The sequence below is a fragment of the Palaemon carinicauda genome, chromosome 13 (assembly GCF_036898095.1).
Source record: "Palaemon carinicauda isolate YSFRI2023 chromosome 13, ASM3689809v2, whole genome shotgun sequence".
Classification (NCBI taxonomy): Eukaryota; Metazoa; Arthropoda; class Malacostraca; order Decapoda; family Palaemonidae; genus Palaemon; species Palaemon carinicauda.
The window spans coordinates 132,350,867-132,363,133 of NC_090737.1; the positions used below are offsets into that span (position 1 = coordinate 132,350,867).

At 35.4% G+C, this 12,267-nt stretch overlaps 2 long non-coding RNA genes across 2 annotated transcripts in view; one reads left to right on the forward strand and one right to left on the reverse strand.

The window, feature by feature from the left end:
* LOC137652446 (uncharacterized) overlaps positions 1–8,102 on the forward strand; it is a 35,316-nt gene extending 27,214 nt beyond the window's left edge. The window contains exon 3 of the long non-coding RNA XR_011046295.1: positions 7,899–8,102. This is a non-coding gene — a long non-coding RNA (uncharacterized lncRNA). The remainder of the gene's footprint in view (positions 1–7,898) is intronic.
* Positions 773–9,003, reverse strand: LOC137652445 (uncharacterized). Its single transcript, XR_011046293.1, has 2 exons — positions 8,541–9,003; positions 773–835 (listed from the first exon to the last, which is right to left on the reverse strand). It is a non-coding gene; the product is annotated as an uncharacterized lncRNA (long non-coding RNA).
* Between the last annotated feature and the right edge of the window lie 3,264 nt (positions 9,004–12,267).

Sequence of the window (12,267 nt, forward strand, 5' to 3'; positions counted from 1 at the left end):
GTTTTTGGTTTATAAGTTATATATAATTGGGTATATCTTTGAGTCACTTGTCTTAGTCTGCAATTTGAGCATCTTCCAGAGGGGCAAATTCAGGGCGGTCACTCGGATTTGACTGGAATTCTCGTTACCAGATCGAGCAGTCTGACGTCATCTACACCCTTGATCACTCACCATATACCACATAATTGGTAAAGGGCTATCCACACTATTGAGTAAGCCCGAGGGACAGTGATACCAGATCTCATTGGGTGAAGAGAACGGGGATTAATGACGTCAGAAGTGGGAAAACCACAGGCACGGATCTGGCAACAATAGTGCAACCAGATGGAGTGTAGCCCAAAATCTCTGCTCGTTCAGCTGCCAAAGATTGGCGGGCAAAAAGAACACAGCTTCTACTAATAGCATATATATGATTTCCAATGGAAAATCATTAGTGAAGTATTCAAATCGCAAAGAAAGGGGCTTTCTGGCCACGTGCCACTTTACAGATATTAAGGTACCATATTTTATGAAATACCGTTGATAAATATTAAAAACTTTTATTTCATCCAAATTCATTCACTAAACTTTTCTGTCTGTTATTTAAAATCTTATAAAAATTCTTGTTTTCTAACTCTTATCCCAAAAAAGGGATATTATGATGAAACTTTCCCTTCTGTCCTGTGTAAAGGATCAGTTTTAATTAAAACCTTTTTTAGGTAAATTTAATTTGCAAATCATTGTTACTTCAAACTGCACCAAAAAAAAAAATATTCTTTTATAAATCTTCGAAAATTCTGAAAGCTTTGTGGAAGATGTAACTTTAACCTTCATTAACCTGTCACATAATCAAGAACTAGTTTTGTAATTCATGATGAGAGCGGCGGCACCGCCATGCTTGGCAAGTCCGAAAGTTTAAATGAGTAGGAGGCTTTGCATGGAGTCCATGTATTGGACATTAGTTTGGACATTAGTTATGTAATTCTAAATTAGAGACAAGACTTAAGAGTGAGACATGAAACTTGGCTGGTCCGAAAGTTGAAACTAGTAGGAGGCTTTGCACCATATCCAATGTATTGGATATTCACCATATCCAATGTATTGGATATTCACCATATCCAATGTATTGGATATTCACCATATCCAATGTATTGGATATTCACCATATCCAATGTATTGGATATTCACCATATCCAATGTATTGGATATTCACCATATCCAATGTATTGGATATTCACCATATCCAATGTATTGGATATTATGACTAGTAATTTTAGGCTGGAGACTGATTCCAGAATGAGGCATGAGATTTGGCTAGTCCGAAAGTTGAAACTAGTAGGAGGCTTAGTCTGGATTACTATGTATATTAGGTAAGAAGCTAAAGTATTAGTAGTCTTTAAACAAGATTTACTAGTACTTTAAATGTAAAGTTTCAGGAGCTCATAAATATTTTTTATAATTAAATGAAGTCAAATAAAAAAAAACTAACCAATTATTAGTATTATAAATCCTTGTGTGTATAATGGACCAAAGATATATGACCATTTCAAGTTAAAGGACAATATTCTATCGACTTTTAGTGGTGTCAACTACTCTCAAATTAGCTGGTACTGAAACTACAGCCCCGCTTGGATATCTTGCATGACATTACCAAACTTTTGTCAAGTTTGGAGTAATAAATATTCTTATTGTAATTTGGTGTGTTCTTGAAAAAAAAATTCTGGAGAAGAAAAATCTTATCGATATTTTAAGGGAGTTTCATACATCCAATGGCACCTGGAAAGGATGTGGAAATAAATTCACCCGGAACAGTTGGTAAAAACCTTTCGACTTTTATATAATAATTTAGGATTTTGAACAACTAAATTATATTCTAAATTCAATGGAAATAGTTTGGGCTGCAGTAATAACTAGCATATCACTACTCTATCTTTAGCAATAAAAATCAATTTTGCTTAGCTATATACTAAAATCTTAATTCATGTGCAAATGCAAGTCGGGCAGATACTATTGGTCAATTTTGGTGGATGGGTTACAAGTGTAGATGAAGCCATTGACGATGAAACTCTAAGCAAACCATCGAAGGGTACTTTGCTCTCTGCTCGACGTCTGGCCTGGCAAAGATTAGTTCACTTGATTGTCTACTCCCAGCCCGAAGTTGTTTGATCTGGTAACACTGTTTTAAATCGGAAGAATAATGGGCAAATTAGGAGTTCCCTCCCTGAATTTGCACCTTGTGCGGAAGGGACTTAAAAAGTTATAATCTTAATGCAGATATGTTGAGAATGGAGATAGCCGCCTGGAGCGTGGGTCCAAATTGATTTGAAAAGAGTTTGCTTGTTCAACTGGGTAGTCCCTGGTGGAGACCTTTTACTAAAACATTTTAATTGAGCAAACTTTCCAGTTTCTGTAGTTATAGCAAGGAAGGAAACTTTCAGGCATATGATTCCAGAAGTAGAATCTTATTTCGTCAACTTTGGCCTGTTTACTTGGTATTTTCCTTGAATACCATCTGCATGGTAGTAAATTTTTGGTCTATATAAGTTTTATATGATTTGGTATATCCTTGGGTCACTTGTCTCTGCCTGAAATTTGAGCCTCTTCCACCAGAGGGGCAAATTCCGTACGATCACTTATTTGACGAATTCTCACTTGGCTACCAGATCGAGCAGTCTATGACGTCATCTATACCCTTGATCACTCTCCATATACCAAATAATTGGTAAAGGCCTATCCACACTATTGAGTAAGCCCGAGGGACAGTGATACCAGATCTCATTGGGTAATGAGAATGAGGATTAATGACGTCATAAGTGGGAAAACCACAGGCAGGGATCTGGCAACAACAGTGCAACCAGGTGGAGTGTAGCCCAAAATCTCTGCTGGTTCAGCTACCAAAGATTGGCGGGCAAAAAGAACACAGCACACACTAATAGTATATATATGATTTCCAATGGGAAATCATTACTGAAGTATTCAAATCGCAAAGAAAGGTGCTTTCCGGCCACGTGCCACTTTACAGATATTAAGGTACCATATTTTATGAAATACCGTTAATAAATATTAAAAAACTTTTATTTCTAACAAATTCATTCACTAAACTTTTCTATTATATAAAATCTTATAAAAATTCTTGTTTTCTAACTCTTATCCCAAAAAAGGGTACCTTCATGTTCTTTTTAATTAAATCTACAAAAATCGTTTAATCATAATTTGAGTAACTAATCTAATCAGCAGAGAAGAAGCCAAATTAATATCTATCAATAATGGAAAAACTAAATTTTCTAACTACTAAAATTTTCTCCAGAGGGAGAGAGAGGCGGGTATTTTGGTAAGAAAATTGAGCAGAATTATATGAATATGCCTCTAATGGAAATATTCTGAGTAATGAAGCAACTCCCGGAATACTTACAAGATTATTTTGTAGAATATGGCGTGGAGGCAAAACCTGATGAATGGGAGCTAGGAGTGTTGGTGAAAATGGCAAAAAAGAAGCGAGGTCCGACTGATTGCAATGTTTACAGAGGAATCACACTTCGTCAATTGTCATGAAATTATATAGTATGCTCCGTCTAAAGAGACTGGAGAGAAAGATTGATGAAAAGCTGAGAGATGAACAAGCAGGATTTAGAAAAGGTACAAGTTGTACTGACCAATTTTCATTTTAAGACATGTACAGCATTATATAAATTAAAGAATACGGTTTTTATGACACTCTTAGACTATGAAAAGGCCTTTGATAGTATGCACCAGACAATTTGGGGAGTCTTGCGTTATTATGGAGTTCCTCTTAAACATGTAAATTTTGATCGTCTGTTTATGAGTATAATGCGTGCAAAGTTAATGTTAGTGGAGTCCTATCGAATGACTTTCTAGTGAACAGTGAAGTACTTCAGGGGAATACGTTGTCACCTATGTTGTTTAAGCTCCTCATGGATTTTGTAATGCAGAGAACAGTTGGGAATGGCAGAGGAAGATTGGACTGGTTTGGTATTGGAAATTAGCTGACCTAGATTATGCTAATGATGCTTTCCTTATTAGCAGAACACCACAGGACTTGCAAAACTTCCTTACCAAAATGCATGAAATATCACATGAGGATGGGGGGAGGTGCTCAAGATAAATAGAGGAAAGACAGAATTAATGACAACGGATTATACAATGGAAGATGAAGAATCATTGGAAGGAGGGATGGTTAATGAGGTGGAATTGAGGGAAGATGCAATGTCATTTTAAAGAGAAAGAATTAATGAGGTGGAATCAAGGGAAGATCAAATATCATTGGAAGGAGAAATGATTAATGAGGTGGAATCATTTAGATATTTAGCAACATTGATCTCTAATACGTGGTCTTTATATATTGTATTTATTGAAAGATTGATAAAAGCATCGCAGGCTTCTGTTTCAGAAGTCCCGAGTTCGCGTCCCCGCTAAGGCACGAAGAGTGTGAGACCTACCGGGGGTACTCCCCTCGGTGGCGCCTGGGGGGGAGGTTAGAGGGGGCTAGTGATAGTCCCAGCTGCCTCCTGGTCGCCTGAGGAGGTGATGAAGGTCGTCTCTGAGGAGACCTAAAACCCGCAACTTTAACTTTAACAATGGCTAGGTTAAGTAAAATTTGGAAACCAAATCACCTGAAATTACATAAAAAATAATGCTATATATCAGTTTATTGAGATCGTTGTTACTGTGTGGACATGAGTCGTTGCATGACAATGAAGCAATATCCAAGAGATTTTGTAGATATGAGAACAAAGTCCTTAGGAGAATATTGGTAGTTAGATGGTAGGAGAAGAATAGAAACAAAACTATAAGAGAGATTACTAGAACGCCATATGTGTATGAGATCACAGTGAGGGGCAGATGTAGAAATGGTTTGAGCATGCTCTTCGCACTCTCCAAGAGAGATTAGTTCATCAAAAGTTCAGATGGGCTCCACATTCACTAGAAGAGTTGGGAGACCCAGGCCTACATGGCTGAGGACTAGGAAGCGTGAAGTAGGAGAAGATGAATGGAGACGTATTGATTTAAAAGCTCAAGATAGAGAAGGTAGGTGAAATCTAACTGAGGTCCTTTGCGTCAATAGACGTAGGAGATGATGAAAATGATTTTGATAAATAGTGTGTCTATATAGTTATAATGAAAGGGATTATAAAGAGTTAAAATATATAACAAAATAGAGTCATATTTAATTTCATGTTTCACTATACATTTAACAAACCAATCACTATTATTTGTGAATTATTCAAGTTCGATTAGGAAAATTGTATATATATATATATATATATATATATATATATATATATATATATATATATATATATATATATATATATATATATAAATATATACATATATATATATATATATATATATATATATATATATATATATATATATATATATATATATGTTCAGTTTTTAGTCACCTGTTTTATTTATACGTCTAAAATGGGAATATATTAAAATTCAGGAAATATAACCATGAAACGACAGCTACTGACGGTTAAGTAATTTTGAAAGATTAAAATTAAGATACAACTGTTATAGCTGTTTTGAGCAATTGTCTTCTGTCTTGTCTTTGGAAATTTGTCCATGTCTTTACCTCTGACCTCTCCTGAAACGAGGTAGTCAGTTCTCTCCGACTCGACTTCGAGTTAACATGTAGCGGACTAAGAGTCGGCTGCATAGCAGGGGAAAACCTTCCCAGGCAAATATTTCTCTATTGTGTGGTGTTTTATTTGCTGTAAGTATAATTCGTGAATGCACATTAATTTCGTTGATTAGTTAAGTTAAACTTTATAAATTAGAAGACTTTAGTTGTTGTTTTACATCTAATATCTACTGTGTTGGGTGTAGATTGTCTCGGCTTGTGTGAACCTGATTGTGAATATGTTGGGTGGTTAATTTTTTGAGTCTGATTGATTATAAGTTCAATTATTTCATATCCAGTATACTTTGATTTAACTATATGCTCTAGCCTTCTATTTCTTTAATTAATTACCTAATTGTCTAGACAATTACTCTGCATATTATTAGGGTTTTACTTTTAATTTCAAAGTGTTTTAATACAAAGTTTATTACATAGGAACAAATTACTGCCACAGTATAAAGTTGCGTCCTTATTTAGCTTTACGCTGCAAACTCCGTTATAGCCTCTACTTGCTATTGAAATTCCTATTCAAATAAAAGGTATAACACTTCAGTCTAGACCATAATTGCACAACACTTGCATCAATCTTGTAAATGGTACTTTACCAACATTTCAAGAGTTTCTTGCAGAATTAAGGTAACCATAATATGGAGAGTTTTTTTCAATGAGGCGTTCTACTTTTCTCTTACTAGTAAGCTTTGTCAATATTGCAAATTTCTTTTGCAAAGGTTTGAGTATCTTTTAGCGCTTAGTCTATGAAGGTTAGCTTTAATTAATATTGTCTCCAACGGTATGTAGGAGAGCTTTGTCACACGAACGATCTTTTAATACTAAAGTCTCTTTCGCTACTAGTAACTCGTAATCTTGGCAGAACTTTATCATTCTTTCGATGATATCAGAATAATGCTAAAAAAATAATCTTTTATAACTTAAATAATACTTTAGACTAGAACTTGGGAGAAAATCCAGACTTTGATGGCAGTAGATGGTAAATGAGAAACCGCACCAGAAGTTTTCATAATCCTCTACGGCTCTCAAGACTGAAAAATAGCGGTAGAGATTTGTGTGCAGTGTCAAGTGTTCAGTTTCTTACTAAAACTGTCGCCTTATTGGTTTAGTCACTTGATTCTAGTTCTAAAATGCCCTAAGTAAAATTTAGTTAGATGTATTAGTGAAACTATTGGCTTATTGGTTTAGTCACTTGATTCTAGTTTTAAAATGCCAGTCCCAAGTAAAATGTGAATATTAATTTTTGGTTATGATCTATGACTTTTGGTGACCTTATTTCTACGTAGAATAGTCTGTAGTAATGACATAATCTGTTTTTAACTTCATAGCTCGAGTCTAAAGAGTAATTTGAGATATATAATAGTCGAGGGACTTGCTTTGTTTGGAGGTGTGTTTAATATTTATTTTTAAACCATTTCTAGACCCAGCGCCGGTTTGATTTATGTATCCAACTGAACCTTGGACTTCATCTTTTTAGTGAAAGCACTTAAACTTTATAACTTGCTGGCGGAACTGTTTTATAGAATTGCCGTTTAGACTATTTGAAGCCTAAAACTGAAAAGCTCTCAGATGCAACCTTTATTAAATATTTGGTAACTCAAAATTTTCTATTACATGCCTACTACTCTTACTAGTAGTATTTTCAACTTTCTATATTGATAATTAAAATTATAGCATATTAAAATAAGACAATTGTCGGCTAATCGGGAAAACAGTTTTTGGACATTATGGTCATTTGATTTTAATATTAAAGTACTTCTAGGTTATATTTCAAATAAATCTGTCAATTTAGAATTTAGTATTTTAATTGATAATTAATGGCAATTAATGGCTTGCATTGTGACCTTGCACTACAACCTATTACTTCTTTTTCAGATCCAGACTTTGTTCAACAAGGTATTGGTAGCAGATTCTTCCAACAAATGCTCAGAAGTGTTCTTCTAGACTTCAAAGAACTGAAAGGCTGCAAGGTTTTAACGATTGGCAGGCTCTCTAAATACATGCATCCTTACTTCGGGAACATTGCAACCCTGCCTGTTACCTTTAGCGCAGGGTTCTTGGAGACTCCACAATAATACAGTTAAATATTTGTACTAGTTTTATGTAAGGTTTAGTTTAGTTCATTGCAAAATCTTTGAATGTATAAATTTCAGTTTGCATGCGAGATGGTGCATGGGAAATTTCTTTAGGAATTTGAATTTGAAGATTTTGCAACATTTTTAAGACTAAGGATGAAGTTAGGTATACTAACACTGTTCAGGTTCTCGGTTACCCCTGCTAGTAATGAGAAAACCTGACTGAATGAGCTACTGAATAGTGACTGGTTAATGTTTGTTTTTGCTGACATTTTTTGGCGTAAATTTTTAAACTGGGCGATTGCAGAAACCAGTTAATTTTTGATCAAATTTTGAAGTTTTGTAGACTTTTTCTTTCTGCACTGGGTTTTCTGGATGTAATCTATGTTTAATGTCATTGTTTCTGTTTCATAAATTTTTCTATTTACTTGATATAATGGTTCCAGTAAGTTATTTAAATTTAATATCTACGAAAGTATTACAATATTATATAATGTCTCATTTAATTTCTATTTCTTTTTATAAATTCGCGTAGCTTTCATATATAAATTATTTTGATCTCTCTAAGGCTAACATAAATCTGCGCTGCAGTATTAGCCTTCCTGAGACCTTATCGGTATTATGATGACTTTCTCTTATCTCTCGTGAAAAGGATAGTTTTAAGAGTTTTAAGTTAAATTCAATTTGCAAATCATTGTTACTTTTAACTGCACCAATAAACAAGAAAATTATAAATTCCCTTTATAAATCATAGATTGGAGAGAATCCAGAAAGCTTTGTGTTATATGTAACTTTAACCTTCATTAACCTGTCGCATAATCAAGAACTAGTTTTGTAATTCATGATGAGAGCGTCGGCACCGCCATGCTTGGCAAGTCCGAAAGTTTAAATGAGTAGGAGGCTTTGCATGGAATCTTATGTATTGGACATTAGTTATGTAATTCTAAATTATTGACATGACTCTAGAGTGAGACATAAAACTTGGCTGGTCCGAAAGTTGAAACTAGTAGGAGGCTTTGCACCATATCCAATGTATTGGATATTCACTATATCCAATGTATTGGATATTATGACTAGTAATTTTAGGCTGGAGACTGATTCCAGAATGAGGCATGAGACTTGGCTAGTCCGAAAGTTGAAACTAGTAGGAGGCTTAGTCTGGATTACTATGTATATTAGGTAAGAAGCTAAAGTATTAGTCTTTAAACAAGATTTACTAGTATTTTAAATGTAAACTTTCAGGAGCTCATAAATATTTTTTTTAATTAAATGAAGTCTAATAAAAAAATCTAACCACTTATTAGTATTATGATTTCTTTGTGTATAATGTACTTAGGATCTATGACCACCTGAGGTTAAAGGACAATATTCTATTCAACTTTTAGTGGTGTTGACTACTCTCAATTGAGTTGGTACAGTAACTACAACGTCGTCTGGATATCTTGGACACTCCTCGGTCCCAAACTTTAAGGAAACCTTACCAGACTTTTTGCAAGTTTGGAGTAATGAATATTTTTCTCTTAATTTGGTCGTGGAAAAAAAAATGCGAAAAAAAATCTTATAAAAATTTTAAGTAGTCTGTTACATCCAATGGCACCTGGAATGGTGTTGGAAATAAATACACCCGGAACAGTTTGGTAAAAACCTTAAGACTTTTCTATACTAATTAAAGACTTTGAACTCTTAAATTATTTATTAAATCCAATGAAAGTATTTTGGGCTGCAGTAATAACCAGCTTATTACCACTAGAGTAGAGTATCTTTAGCAAGATCTTAATTTATTAGAATTAACGATATTATAGTAATTTCATTTGGATTGTCCCCTAACATACGAGGGCCAATGCAAGGCGGGTAGTCTCTAACCAATTTTGTTGTATGGGTTAAGTGTAGATGAAGCCATAGACATGAAACTCTTAAGCAAACCATCGAATGGTACTTTGCTCTCTGCTCGACATCTGGGCTGGCAAAGATGATTTTGCTTAATTGTTTACTTCCAGCCTGAAAGTTTGATGTGGTAACACTGTTTCAAAGCAAAATAATAAACAAATCTAGAGTGCTTGCCATGCAATTGCGCCTTGTGCGGAAGGGGCTTAAAAAGCTCTTAATCTTAATGCAGATATGTTAAGAATGGGAGATAGTCGCCTGGAGCGTGGGTCCAAATTGATTTGAAAAGGGTTTGTTTGCTGAACTGGGTAGTCCCTGGTGGAGACTTTTTACTAAAGCATTTTAATAGAGCAAACTATCTTTCCAGTTTCTGTAGTTATAACAAGGAAGGAAACTTTGAAATATATGATTCCAGAAGTAAAATCTTATTTGGTTAACATTAGCATGTTTACTTGGCATTTTCCTTGAATCCCATATGCATGGTAGTAAGTTATAAGTTTTTTATAATTAGGTATATCCTTGGGTTATTTGTCTTTGTCTGAAATTTGAGCCTCTAAATCCCTGTCCACACCGGGCAGTCCCCGACGGGCAAACAGTGATACCAGGCCACAATAGTTAGTGAAAATGAGGTTTGATGACGTCAGAAGCGGGAAAACTAAAGGCAGGGATCTGGCAACACTTTGATGCCAGATCCCTGTCTGTGGTTTTCCCGCTTCTGACTTAATTAACCCTCAATCTTACTAACTATTGTGGTCTGGTATCACTGTTTGCCCATCGGGGGCTGCCCGGTAGTGTGGACAGGGCCTAACACTACAGGGGCAAATTCAGGGAGGTCACTCTTGATTTGACTGGAATCTCACTTAGTTACCAGATTGAGTCGTGTATGACGTCATCTACACCCTTGATCGCCAACCATATACCGCATAATTGGTAAAGGCCTATCCCAAGGCCAATATAGAGGTCAGGCGGTGAGGAGATTTACAGTGACTCACCTCTCTCAGTGGGCCTCAAATCACCCCCATGCGGTCAAAACAAACCACGATCTTGTCTTTCGGGCCTCATCTCTGGGCAGACGAGGCCCGCTAATTTGCCTCGGGCATTTCTCTCCGCCTGACCTCCTCTATATTGGCCTTGGCCTATCCAAACTACAGAGTAAGTTCGAGGGACAAAGTGATACCAGATCTCGTTGGGTTACAAGAACGAGGATTAATGACGTCATAAGTGGGAAAACCACAGACTGGGATCTGGCAACAACAATACCAGATGGAATGTAGCCCACAATCTATGCTAGTTCAGCTGACAAAGATTGGCAGGCAAAAAGAACACAGCAGACACCAATAGTATACACATTATTTCCAATGGAAAATCATTAAAAGTATTCAAATCGCAAAGAAAGGAACTTCACGGCCACGTGCCACAGATATTGAGGTACCATGTTTTATAAAATACCATTGATAAATATTAACTTTTATTTCTTCCAAATTCACTCACTAAACTTTTCTGTCTGTTATATAAAATCCTATAAGAAATCTTATGGGTTTACTAACTTGTATCCTAAAAAGGGTACCTTCATAATTTGAGTAGCAAATATAATCAGTAGAGAAGAAGCCAAATTAATATATCTATCAGTAATGGAAAAAACTAGATTTTCAAACGACTAATATTGGCAATTGGAGAAATTACTTGAAAAATCCTGAATTATGGGCATGGGGAGAGAGAGAGAGAGAGAGAGAGAGAGAGAGAGAGAGAGAGAGAGAGAGAGAGGCGGGAGTTTTGCTAAGAAAATTGAGCAGAATTATGTGAATATGCCTCTAATGGAAATAACATGAGTAATGATGCAACTCCCAGAATACTAACAAGATTATTTTATAGAATATGGCATGGAGGCAAAACCTGATAAATGGGAGCTAACAGTGTTGGTGAAAATAGTAAAAAAGAGGTGTGACTGATTGCAATATTTTCAGAGGCATCACACTTACGTCAGTTGTCATGACAATATATAGTATGTTCCTTCTAGAAAGACTAGAGAGAAAGATTGATGAAAAAGCAGGATTTAGAAAAGGTATAAGTTGTACTTACCAATTTACAATTTAAGACATGTACAGTAATATGTAAAATATAGAATCCATTTTGATGGCACTTCTGGACTATAAAAAGTCCTTTAATAGTATGCACCAGACAATTTAAGGAGTCTTGCGTTATTAAGGAGTTCTTCTTAAACATGTAAATTTGATCGTCTGTTCATGAGCATAATAAGTGCAAAATAATGTTAGTGAACATTGAAGTACTTTAAGGGAATACGTTGTCACCTATGTTGTTTATGCTCCTCGTGGATTATGTAATGCAGAGAACAGTTGGAAATGGCAGAAGATTGTCCTGGATTGGTAACAGGAAATTAGCTGATCTAGAGTATGCTAATGATGCTTTCCTTATTAGCAGAACACCACAGGACTTGCAAAACTTCCTTACCAGAATGCATGAAATATCACATGAGGGTGGGCTCAAGATAGAGGAAAGACAAGAAGTAATGACAACGGATTATGCAATGGAAGATGAAGTATCATTGCAGGGAGGGATGATTAATGAGGTGGAATTAAGGGAAGCTGAAATGTCATTTTAAAGAGAAAGGATCAATGAGGTGGAATCAAGGGAAGATAAAATATCATTGGA